The sequence below is a fragment of the Wyeomyia smithii genome, chromosome 3 (assembly GCF_029784165.1).
Source record: "Wyeomyia smithii strain HCP4-BCI-WySm-NY-G18 chromosome 3, ASM2978416v1, whole genome shotgun sequence".
Taxonomy (NCBI): domain Eukaryota; kingdom Metazoa; phylum Arthropoda; class Insecta; order Diptera; family Culicidae; genus Wyeomyia; species Wyeomyia smithii.
The window spans coordinates 202,326,126-202,337,662 of record NC_073696.1 but is presented as its reverse complement, the minus strand read 5'-3'; positions in this window follow the sequence as shown (position 1 = coordinate 202,337,662).

Sequence of the window (11,537 nt, the reverse complement as noted above, 5' to 3'; positions counted from 1 at the left end):
AGTGAAAATTATGTCCAATTTCAACTGCTAATAAATCGGTTGTTATTCGATGGATTTCCTTCGTTATAGCAGCAATAGATTGGAAAATCTACTAAGATTCTTCCCAAATGAAGATAATTGTAATTTTATTATTCAAACAATTGTACTATTGAATATAGTCAAGCCTTGTCAAAACGAAAAATTCGACCGCTGATTGGTCGTTATATGATTGCTTCCCAAGCACGGTCAACAGAATCATATAGGGGTAAACAGAGTAAGACCGCCCTGCGGGGTAAGACCGCCCGCCGTAGTTTTACTACCAAGTTATAAAATAATTGAAAAATTTCTTTAACGTGTCTATTACAGTATAATTACATAACATTTTGCACGTTTTTCTGTTTTGATAGTGCACGAACGGTCGCAGAAACAATCAAAAACAACCTTTCAGCTGGCAACCAGTCAATGCGCTATTGTTTTGCGGCAACGGGACTTAAGGTTTTTCAGTCTAAAAATCTATTGTTTTGTTCGTGAATATACGTTTAATCGCTTGCCTGAATCTATCTTCTTTCGATAATATCGAAGGCCGTGAGTAATCTTGTAATTTTGACTACTTTTTCGGTCAAATATGAAAATGTTCCACTGGGGGTAAAGTCGCCCACTATACAAGGGGTAAAACCGCCACGAATCCAACTGCTTGTTGTTTTACTTCAAGACCCAAATGCCTCGACACTACAAAGGGAATATTTACAGGATCAGTAAAGCAACTTCAAGCCACATAAGACATCGATGTGAATCGACCATTTTCGATTTGGTTTAAGCTTTTCTAGTAATATATTTTAACAAGACTTATTTTTGAAAAAAGTAAACCTTCACACAGGTTGGTGATGAACCTACCTGTGATGTGTGATGTGTTAATGAACCAAAATAATTTTAGAGCCAGGACGGTGTGTTTGATAGGTATGACGTCTCCGCCAAAATTGAAAATAGTAGTTTTTTACTTTCGAAAAAAGTACACACTCTAAAAAAAATTTAAAGAAAAAATATAGAAATAGAATTAAAAATATATTTTTATTTCAAATTTTTTTGAAAAAAACATGTTTTTGCCTGTAAAATCTACAAAAGGTAAGCTAAAATTTTATGGTTGTTGGATCATGGAGTAATAGAAATATGAATAGCTCAATTTTTGTGAAGAATTTTTTTTTGACGGTTTATTTGGTGTATAGAGTTGTTGGTAATTTTGTTCTGCAAAAAAAAAAACATAGAAAATTGAAAATATAAATAAAAGAAATAATAATTATTAGTATTTTTCTGTACATAATAAGTCTTCAAAAGAGTCATACAGATAGGTTTAATGAGTGTTAATTTTTAGCTTGAAGATAGGTATATTATGAATTCAATATCTTGAAAAACCCCAATTCTGAAAAATATATTTATTTTGAAAACCAAAAAAGTTACCTAACCATTGATTTGAACTTGAATAATCAGAAAACAAAATAAGTTAAAACTTAGAAAAAACATTTTTTTTTCAGATTTTTCACAGTGTATATTTTATTTAAAAAGAAAAAAAATACCATCTACTTTGTCAGAGACACTATACCGATAGAATCAACCGTTTCGGCCCTAAAAATATTGTTTATCCTCAAAAAATGGTGGGCGATCTTACCCCGCTGGTGGGCGGGCTTACCCCGCATGAAAAAGATCTGCACATTTTAAATGAATTTTTAAAATTAAGAAAAAGCTGGAAAATAAACAAAAATATTTCAGTTCTTATTTTTTGAATGCGGGTATTGAATAGAAGAACCTCTTAGCGAAGAAAAAATGAAATTGCAGCCGCAACTTTTTTTTCTATAAACAGAATTGCTTAAGGGGGCGGTCTTACCCCGCTTACCCCTACCTTGAAATTTAAAATATGCTATTTGGCCTATATAAGAGCTTGTTTCAGCCGAAGCCGCTCATAACAGTTCTAGACAGCGACAACACTGCCGTAATCTCGCAGACTGACGTAAGCGCCATTTTTTCATATATGGGGTTCTTATGCCAATTTGTTCGTTATTTGAAGACCCATCTTTTGGTATCTTTCTTTTAGTTGTTACTTATTCGTATGTTGCATAAAATCAAGAAAACAAAATGACGTATGCACCATTTCAATACAAAAGTGACAAGTAACCCGTTTGTTTTTGGGCCCTATTGAAAAACAGATCAAATGGATCAAAATAAATCAAAATAAAAAAAATGAAGCATTTAAGCAATTGCAGCAATCGGCCTTTTTCGAGGCTGCTAAATGTTTTTGGAAGAGCATAATGAATGGTTATTAATAAACTGCAACTGAGGTTTGATGCTGCTGCAAATGCACAGCAGTGTGATGTTTATTACGACTTGTTGATACTGTGCATAACAAGCGGTACATACGAAACAAATCCGATTTCAAACAGGAAAGTTTGGCACGTTCTGCTCACGATGCTGGGTCTGTTTTAGAAAATTCACAACACTTCATTACCAAGGATGTAACGTCTTGAAGAAGACGGTTAAAGTTTGACATCCCAGCAGAATTTCGACCTTCATACTCAAGTCTACCATCGGCAATATCAAACACGCAACAATTTGCTTCCATGCGACACGGAGACGGGAACATTTTTTTCTTCCAAGCCGCACAACACGACAAAATACATATTATTTTGTTGCCTTAATGAGAGCTCGACTCGACAGAATGTCCACAAGAAATCGTTTTTGTACATCTGTGTTACGAAACTGAGAAAATCTGAAAATGAGAAAATCTGAACTGAAAATAAAGGCGGGTCCAGAATGAATGAGATGTATTTTTCGTACATGAGTATTACGACATACGAATTAAAATTTTTCGAACGTTGTAGAATGGTATAACTGAAAATAATTTAGCCACACAAATTTTTCCAGTTATATCATTCCACAACGTTCGAAAAATTTATTATGTCAGAGCGGATATCGCACGCTATCTGACCATGAAGCATTTATGCAATATTTGAATGAAAATTGCAATTGCAGCAATCGGCCTTTTCCAAGGCTACAAAATGTATTTGGAAGAGCATAATAAATGGTTACTAATAACTGCAACTGAGGTTCGATGCTGCTGCAAATGCACAGCAGTGTGATGTTTTTTGCGATTTGTTGATACTGTGCTTAACAAGCGGTATATACAAAACAAATCCGATTTCAAAATGACTGACACGCAAGCAGCCGGGTTATCCTTCTTGTAAAAGTATTCTACTTCAACCTTGCGGTCGTGGCTTTGCACACAACCCTCCTGTAATTTTATTATATATTACTAATAAATACAGTCTCGCACTTTTGTGTCAAACGCTCGAAAACGCTGCCAATGTTATCATAAACCGTCGTAACAAGGCAAGTTCTTGAAGAAACCGAATTTTTATTCGTCAAGCCATTTTTGGCTCAAAAAAAAAAACAGCTCGATCGATCGGCCAACCGGCGGTCCTGGTGCTGCGGTGGTCGGACTGCGTGGATTGAATTTCAAGCGACCAGTTCCAAAACTGCCAATCGCCATTCTGCTCTACCTTCGGTCTGCCAGATTGATTGATAAATGGATGCATTTTAAAGTGCTGCCCCGTCTGGCATACCGATAAGTCGAATCAAAACCAGTGACCCTCTGTGTTTGCTGTTAGCCCTGAGCTCGCTCGCCCCGCAATGGTCGAAAGATCTGTCAGAAATGCCATTGACGAGCCTCGAAGATCCGTCCCAAAGCCGGCCGGTTTTGCCCTAAAAAGGGTGTTTTCATGTTAAACATATGATAAATCTCAAAATTCAGTATCGAGCATTATAACAGCCAGCACCAATTGCAAGCGACCTCGATGAGCGACGATGCGACCGAACGCATGAATTGTATTTATTTTTCATGCCTGGTTGCTTGGAGAGGTTTTTTTCACTTTATTTGATCGTCATTCAAAATGGCAAATCCATTGCGAATGACAGCGAAATGCAGTAACGATTGATTGATAAGACTGTGTAGTAACTTGCGAATCGGACGACATGGCCGTCTCGAAACAGTATATACGGAGACAGTTCCGTGCGATATTTCCGTAGACGGTCCTCTTTAATGCAAGCGAAGATTATCTAGTCTTTAAAGGAACTTCACTACCCTCATCATCATCATCATCGCCGAGGGTAGCCACGCCGGCGGAGGAGTTTTCCTCCAGTTGAGCCATTGTCATCCGAGTTTCCGTCACTCTGTGCGATATCGATTGAGAGGCGGACATTTCTGATAGACCATCATCGTGCCAGGAAAAGCCTGTGAGGAAAAAAGCGGTAGTCAATAATTAATCATTCTGACTGAAGCAGCTCCGATTGCCATCCATCGCAGAGTGCCGACGGGGATTTCACACACTGGCATGCCCGCCATGTACCCGCTCTGGTGATAAGAATGCCGTGCAAATCCTTGGTTCTACGACGCCCAACTGAAAAAAAAACAAGAGAAGAAAATGAGAAGGTGCCTCGACCTGGAATTGGGAGGAATGGGCAGGAGTTGCATTTGTCTCAAGAAACCGCGGCGAATCGATCTTCAACGTCTCGTGCAGCCATTATTATTGTCTCGGTTGTGGAATTGATACCCTTGAAGTAATCATGTTTTCTCTTTTCCTGTTGAAGTCCGGTTGCGTTCCAGATCATGACGATGGCATAAAAAATTGTCCTCAGATTCGATGGAAGGCAAACTGCCACTCACGGCACGTTCTGACTGGTACTTTCGGTTTCAATCCAGTGCTACATACGTGCGAGTACATACGTTCCAGTGCTGCTGAAGGTGTGCAATGCAATGCGAAAGGTGCTTAGTGATTTTTTGGTTTTTTTTCTGAGTTCAATTTAGCTGTCGTTTCTGAAATACTTTGGTCCCTTTCAATTACCATAGCTTGCAATGAAGGTTAAATTTCTGCGGGATTTTGAATCTTATCTGAACTTGTTATAATATACTTAAGATGTTTAATTAGAAGCTGTATTTTTTCGCTCTCTAATAGAACCTATGAAGTGAAAAAAAATGGTAAATTTGGATTTCAATGTTTCAAGCTTTACCACACTTTATCTTAATAAAGACAAAGACAAAGACAAAGACATTTGAGCGGGGGCCTAGTGTGGTTGGTAACGTCTCCGCCAACCACGCTCGACGCCTGGGTTCGAATCCCACCGCCGACATAGGTGTCGATGGTTGTGAGGGGGCGTGATCCACTCACAACCAACCCAACTGGTCTAGATTCAATCCTAGCCGACACCGGGAGATTTTCTGAGGCGAAAAATCTCTGGGATCACGCCTTCCATCGCATGAGGAAGTAAAGCCGTTGGCGCCGGTCCGTTAATAAACGGGTCGTGAGTTAGGGTCCTGGGTGTGGAGTCGCCTCCCTGGGCGTCGGTGATTGGCCACAACAGTAGCGGAACTAGACCGACGGAAAATAAGCGAGAATAGAAAAAAAAAGAAAAAGAAAAAGACAAAGACAAAGACAAAGACAAAGACAAAGCAAAGACAAAGACAAAGACAAAGACAAAGACAAAAACAAAGACAAACACAAAGACAAAGACAAAGACAAAGACAAAGACAAAGACAAAGACAAAGACAAAGACAAAGACAAAGACAAAGACAAAGACAAAGACAAAGACAAAGATAAAGACAAAGACAAAGACAAAGACAAAGACAAAGACAAAGACAAAGACAAAGACAAAGACAAAGACAAAGACAAAGACAAAGACAAAGACAAAGACAAAGACAAAGACAAAGACAAAGACAAAGACAAAGACAAAGACAAAGACAAAGACAAAGACAAAGACAAAGACAAAGACAAAGACAAAGACAAAGACAAAGACAAAGACAAAGACAAAGACAAAGACAAAGACAAAGACAAAGACAAAGACAAAGACAAAGACAAAGACAAAGACAAAGACAAAGACAAAGACAAAGACAAAGACAAAGACAAAGACAAAGACAAAGACAAAGACAAAGACAAAGACAAAGACAAAGACAAAGACAAAGACAAAGACAAAGACAAAGACAAAGACAAAGACAAAGACAAAGACAAAGACAAAGACAAAGACAAAGACAAAGACAAAGACAAAGACAAAGACAAAGACAAAGACAAAGACAAAGACAAAGACAAAGACAAAGACAAAGACAAAGACAAAGACAAAGACAAAGACAAAGACAAAGACAAAGACAAAGACAAAGACAAAGACAAAGACAAAGACAAAGACAAAGACAAAGACAAAGACAAAGACAAAGACAAAGACAAAGACAAAGACAAAGACAAAGACAAAGACAAAGACAAAGACAAAGACAAAGACAAAGACAAAATGAAGGTCAAACGAAACGAGACAAATGCGAAATAGATACACAACAAAAATTAGGTAAGGACAAGTCCGGGCACAATTACAAATACAAGACAAAAATTAGTGACATGCTAGACAGAGACAATACAAATACAAAAAGAAATCGATGGAATAACTACTGCTTTAGTTTAGAAAATTCATTCTAATCGTTTTAAATCATGCTGTAAAATAAACAGAATCGATCAATCTTTTGGTATTAAAACTCTCAATAACAAAATTTTGTTCATCATTTTCTAACTTTTATCCTGTCTGTGCAGTTGTCGTGAATAATTTCCGAGGTTCCTAAAACCTGTGAACATTTTAGTTTTGGACTACGAAGATGTAAAGTGTAAAAACGCATTAATTTTCCTAGCGATATGACACTTTCACCTACAACCATTTCATACGTAAGCCGCGAGATGAGGATTCAACCGTGAAGTCTTTATAACTTCATTAAGCGACTAGTTCATTCTTCGTAGGTTAGCTTTAATGAACGCATCACCGCAGGTAATTGTAGGTAACGCCACGCAGGAAAAAAACGTTTGAAGAAAAAAAAACCCACACATGAGGAATACCCGCAGAGGAAGCCGAGCTCATTCGGCAGGGGTAATTTGACGTGAAAAGTGGTTAATCATATTTACGCTTCTGGGATCACAGTTAATCGACACTTGAAGCGACGAAACGGCAGCGAAATCTCTGACTCATCGCTTTGCCGCTGAATGGCAGCAAAAGTTATCAGACAGAGCCAAGCATCCTTGTCGCAACTGCAGGAATAATGTTTTAGCATTTTTATGGCGAAAATATGTTAATTAGCCGGTAGCCGGAAAATCAATAATCACACTGCTTGCTGCTATGCTGCAGCTTACCAGCTGGACTTTGTCTTTAACTGGGATTGAAAAGAAATTTGGTGGAAGATACTGGACAAACTGCATAACTTTTACCATAATTATGTATATCGAAAGCCAAGCAACTGGTATACTAGAATCATTCATTTCTGGAGTCCAGCAGACCTCAACTGATTTAGGAAATGAGGTATTTCAGTTGGAGAGTCACTTTCTTGCGCTGAATAATTTTGATTTTTGTTATAGGTGTTATGTGTTCGATAGTAAGTTTCGATCCGTTGCGATGCAAACATCAGCAGCAAGGAAAAACTCAAAATTCCTTACCATAAATTTGACTGCAAGCAATCGCTACTGAACGTATAAAGATGGTCATATAGCTGCAGAGGCAAACCGATACGCCGCTGCAGATGTAAAGGGACTGGAAAAATTCTTTTCACTTAACGTAATTTAAATATGGATGTTCTGTCCGCCAACTTCGTGTCCGCAATGGGGATGAAATTTAATTAGCTCTTAACTTGTCGGCTCGCTGCTCCAGATCAGGTGCCTTTGACCGTTGTCGGTCGGCTGGTGGAATTCCATGTTGCTTGTCGAATTTGGCAGTGGCGATGGCGATTCGATTCAGTTTAATTGTGTTCCACATTCCACCGGGGCTAATCGGAATGTGTGGGGGCCTAGAAGAGATTGATCTGTTGAAAGAGATAAGGATTTTGCCTCGGGGGCTTCCAGGAGCGCACTGGGAATAGAGTTGTAGGAGATCTTGCCGGTCGATTCGAGACGGTATCAGTCCCATATGGGTGAGATTGAAATCTCCGGACTTGCTTCCATTTGCGGAAATAATTAGCGTCGCACGCACTCGTTTCGCAATCGTGTAATGGATTGGAATTCAGGTGCATTTTTTTTTCATTGAAATGTCAACGCTGCAACCATGGCTGTGCGTTAACTTAAATGAATTTCAGAGATTCTAAGTAAACTGATAACTGCGAACAAATAATTCCAGTCTACATTTTACCAGGTCATTAAAAGTTAAATTGTAAAATACTTTTGCACTACTTTTTGTAGTTGCAGAAGAGAGTATTTCTTAACATACAAAAGTTCGCGCCTTAGTAACAATCGCGTTCTTTCAATCCGCTCGGATATTGCTCTGATTTCGTACAAACATTGTGCGAAAAGCATAATGCAACGGTCAAACAGTAGGTCCTGACTCGAAGTAGATGGACCAGTTTTCTTCCCAATCTTTTACTAAAAACAAAGACAGTGTTATGACTGGTATGCATTTTAGTATTTTATTGATTTTTGTCAACCAAAAAGCAAGAAAAGCATGATTATATGTTAACACAACCGATGCGTTATAGATGAGATACATTCCTTATCTAGGTTTCAGGGGTTATATACCTTTTTGGTCGAGAAAAATGAGGGAAGTTTGAATCTATTTTTAAGTGCATAGCACCATTTTCATTGCATCAAAGGGGTATTTTTCTGAAAGTACAGTTTATCAACAACAACAAAATACGTTTGATTTTGAAATATACCAATTATTACTGGAGTAATTGCCGTTTCCACGAAACGCTATTTTTTTGCAGAGGCTTGCGGTGATCCTGATAGAGACTCAGCGGGTCAACCGAAATCAAAAAACTCATATTATTTCATTAGTTTAGAAGTGTGCTTTTATCGCAATTATGAGTATTTTGTTTTCAGTTCAAATGGGAACGTTTTTTTCCAAAAAATGCACTTTTGAGCGCCGAAATTTCCTTAAAAAATTTTTTGCGGCAAAATGTAACTGTATGTTTCGGAAAGCGACCGTTCAAGGACCGGCGAATTCAATAACGAAAATTAAAAAAAAAAACTAAATTAATCCACCTAGCGGTCAGACTCAGCCTTTCTCATTCAAACTTATTATTTGTAAAAATAGATTCACATGAGTGCTTAAATCCAAAATTTATATTCACTCTTTGGGTTCTAAAATATTGATGTTGTAATTGAAGTATAAAATATGAAATTTGACGTTATGTTAGTGCTTCAGAAATAGCGAAATATAAGAAATGACTCTAAATTTCGAACAATTTAATCCCGAGCGATACCGGGAACGTTCAGATAGTACGATACCACATTTAAATCAAGTTGAGGCCATATATATGGATCAAAGCAGCTATAGTGTTGAATAGTCTTTGAATTTCTTTTCTTTACAAAACTTTTGAACAGTATATCAAATTTTTATGAAGTTTGTTATATGCAAGTTCGAGAGATGACTCGTTTGTATGACACTAGTTATGTTCAAATAAGTCGTGTAATACTGGAGATAGTAGACTTTCGTTGTTTTACAAATAAAAACATAACGGTTGCTTAAGTTTGATTACAATCAAAATAAAAGGGAACGTATAGGGCAGCCAAACTTTGAAACCACGTGTTCAATCATAATTCATCAGTTAACCCTTAACTAGCGCGTTAATCTGATATCAATATTGTTCAAATCGGTTGCGTAGGTTCTGAGGTAATGAAGTTTCGTGATTTTCACATTTCGATACATTACGGACGAAGTTACAGTCCGATTACAGCAAAATTCAATAGGTGGTTATGAGGCAGCTAGACCTTCATTTGATACCAATTCTATGGAAATCGGATCAACCTTCCCTGAGAAAAGTGAGTGAGTCCAAGTAGTCTTCGGAATATGTTTTTTTTTTCATAGCTGGATTTCACATTTTTAAACATAACAGGAAAAGTAATAATCCGTTCGCAAAAAAAAATCATTGGGATCTTATGGGGCAACAAGACTTTCCATATGACACTCTTTTTATGAAAATCGGTCCGGCCATCTCTGAGAAACATGAGTGAGATTAAACAGTCTCCAGAACATGTTTCTTTCTGTAACTTCTGAACCATATGTTCAATCTTCATAAAATTCAAAAGTTGAGGGTTTTTAGGTAGTCCGTTCATTTAAAACCAATTTTGTTCAAATCGGTTGTGTGGTTTCTGAGATATTGATGTTACATGATTTTTAAATTTTGATACATAACCTCTAAACTAGAAATCAGATTACTATAAATTTCAATAGGGTCTTATAGGGCAACTAGACCTTTCATTTGCAATTGAATTCATTGAAATCGATTCAGCCATCTCTGAGATAATCGAGTGAGATTGGGAGAGCGTTACACACACACACATCCAGAAAAAGCTCAGCTCGTCGAACTGAGTCGAGTGGTTTACGACATTCGGCCCTTTTGAGCACTTTTATACCTTTAGTTTTTGCAGTGATTGCTATACCTTTCTAGGAGAAAGGCAAAAAGTGAAATGATAGAAATGACTTTTAATTTCAACTTCAATCCCGAGCAAGGCCGCAAACATTGAAATAGTACAATTTTAAATTTAAATGATGTTGAGGCCACATATTTTGATCGTAGCTATACTGCCGTGGGCTGGGATTTTGACGTAAACGCCAAATTTTCAAATTTCGTTTTTTTTACGTAATACTATAGTATAAATAGCCCACTTCAAAATTCTAATTGCCGTTATTAAAAAAATTGAAAAATAGCTGAGAAATATCAAAGACAAGAAGTGACGTTAGCGCCATTTTGTATAGAAATGACGATGAGATAGGAGTGCTTCGACGCTTCTGGAGCGATTTTGTGTTTCTGGCGCTTACGTCAAAACGCCAGCCCCCGGCAGTATAGTTTTAAACAGTCTGCGGGTTTAGTTTCTTTCTATAACTTTCAAACCACATGTTTAAACATTATGAAATTCATTGTTTAAGGATTTGAAAGCCCATTTGTTTGAATTCAACTATGTTCATAGCTTCTGAGATATAAGAGCGTTTTTCAAATTCTGACGCAGCGCCAAAACTAAAAGTTTGATTACAATGAAATTCAATAGCAACCTAAGCGGCAAATAGACCCTTCATTTGACACCAAGATAGAAAGAATCGGTCTGACCATCTCTGAGAAAAGTGAATGCGAAAGAAAGGTGCACATACACACGTACACACCCACACACAAACATATACACCTATACATGCATATTAGGGTGGGGAAAAATGATCGATTTTCCAGAACCAAGTTTTTTGGTTTCTTTTGAGGTACCGTACAACCCCAAACACACTTGAAGTCGATTGGTTTTGTCTCCGCTTGGCGCATTGCATTTTAAATTTGAATGAAAATTTATATGGGAAAACCTACTTTTTTGCATTTACCTTCCTAGAGAGCTCAAAAATGCTCTAATAATGCACTACATTATGTTAAAGTATAGTATATTAGATGCCTAACAACTTTGCAAAAGACACTGAAGAGCTAGAATGTCCCTAAGAAGAGTCATAGCTGTTCACAGTTGAGTATGTCGATTTAAATGCAAAAAATCTTGTTTTCTGCCAACATTATCAATGTACCGGCGTCA